General features: G+C 53.3%; 1 pseudogene; it reads left to right on the top strand.

Annotated features, from left to right (window-relative positions):
- The first annotated feature begins 228 nt into the window (after positions 1-228).
- On the top strand, positions 229-347 carry LOC120606872 (uncharacterized; annotated as a pseudogene).
- The last annotated feature ends 1,422 nt before the right edge of the window (positions 348-1,769 follow it).

The raw sequence follows: 1,769 nt of genomic DNA, 5'->3' as shown, positions 1-1,769 counted from the left end.
AAGAGCTCAGAAGTCGGATGAAGAGCACGTGTGTTTCAGTCTCAGCAGTCACCAGGGCCCTTGGGCCGGTCCCTGCAGACTCAGTTTCCTCCGCCGCCAAACGGCGATGAGAAGTCTCCTTAAGGAGCGGCAGTGGGGATGAAAGGCAACGAGGGTAAGGCGCTCTGTAAACTGGGAAATGCTTCATAATGCGGGCAAGTACTTTATCAGCTTTACGGATGGAAAGGTGTCTACGGCCACGCCACCCTGAACTTGCCGGATCTCGTCTGATCTCGGAAGCTAAGCAGGGTCGGGCCTGGTTCATACTTGGATGGGAGACCACCTAGGAAGACAAGGTGCTATAGGTGTTAAAAAAAAAAAAAATGGAAAGGTACATTGTAAAATGAAACCCTATTAGCTCCGGTCCCTGCCCCTGCCAAGTCCCCTTTAGGGTGTGACATGGTAGCACCGAGGGCGGGGAATGAGTGGAGACCTTGGTGGTGGGAGACCAGATGCCTGGAAGGGCAGAGAAGGGCCCCTGGCCAGAAACCACCGGCTGGAGGGCTGCGCCTGGGCCTTGTCCCAGGGTCCTATATATCCTTCTACCTGGATCTGCCTTTCCCTCTGATCTGTTGTTTCTCAAAGCCTTTCCAGGAGGGACTGACCCCTTGTCCCAGACTCACCTGCAGGTTTTTTCCACGTGGAGATTTCTGCCTAAGCCACACCCACTGAGGGCAGGGCCAGGGAGCTGCATTTTAATGAGATCCCCAGGGCACCTGTAAAGGTCGAGAAGTGTGGCCCTAGAGATGATCCTTGAGGACCAGATGAATGTTTCTCTTTTATTTCTCTCCGTCCATTGCAAATGCTCATAAAAATAAAGCAAGTAATAAATAAACGGCTGTTGGTCGGAGGCTGATTCCATGTGGCTGATGTGGAAGCTTTCTAGTTAGCTGTGAACCAGATCAGCGCCTGCGCCTGCATGTGGCAGGCAGGGACCATACGTGTGGCCTCGGTCACATTATTGGATGTCTATTGAGCACCAGCACCGTGCGATGCATTGCACGGGGCATAGATTTGTGAGTCGGCTGGGCAGTGACCCGAATGCAGTGCTGGGTAGAGTGCCGGGTGCATTGGGGGAGATCAATAAGCAATTATAATTATTATTACCATTAATAATAAATGCTACATGGTCCGGACAAAAAAGCTGCAGTGAGACCGGCGCCTGCCCCAGAGCCCGGGCCGTGCACATATCACCGAGCTGGCCCAGCTGCCTTTACTTTCAGCCCTGTGCGATGTTAGAGCACCTTGCTGCACGGAGGAGGCTCGTGGAAGGAGGGGCCTGTACTTACAGTCTCTACCCCTGTGGCGTGTGCGTTCACAACTTCCCTGAAAGCATGGGAGAGGGTCGGGGACCCATAGGTATTTTGGGGGTTGGATGGAGGTCAAGAGAGATCCCTGAGGATTGACTGTTTATGAGGTGACTCCAGAAGATTCTATGGGATGATCCAGCTCAGTGGACCTCACACCCACCTTGGCCCCGGGCAGAGCTCATTGCTCATTTCCCCATCCACAGTCCTTTGCAGCTCGTCTTGGAGAGCACTGCTCCCCTTGCATGCATGTGATGGCAAGGTGGCTGCGTGACCCAATGGTTAGGCACCCAGGCCCAACAGCCAGGCTGCTTAGGTGCCAATCTAGGCGTCACCACCCATGAGCCGTGTGTCCTCAGACAAGTCACTTAACCTCTCTTGATGTCAGTTTGCTCATTTATAAAATGGTGACAATACCAGTGT

The sequence above is a fragment of the Pteropus medius genome, unplaced genomic scaffold, assembly GCF_902729225.1.
Source record: "Pteropus medius unplaced genomic scaffold, Ma_sr-lr_union100, whole genome shotgun sequence".
In the NCBI taxonomy this organism is placed as follows: Eukaryota; Metazoa; Chordata; class Mammalia; order Chiroptera; family Pteropodidae; genus Pteropus; species Pteropus medius.
This window is presented reverse-complemented; position numbering and strand designations above follow the sequence as displayed.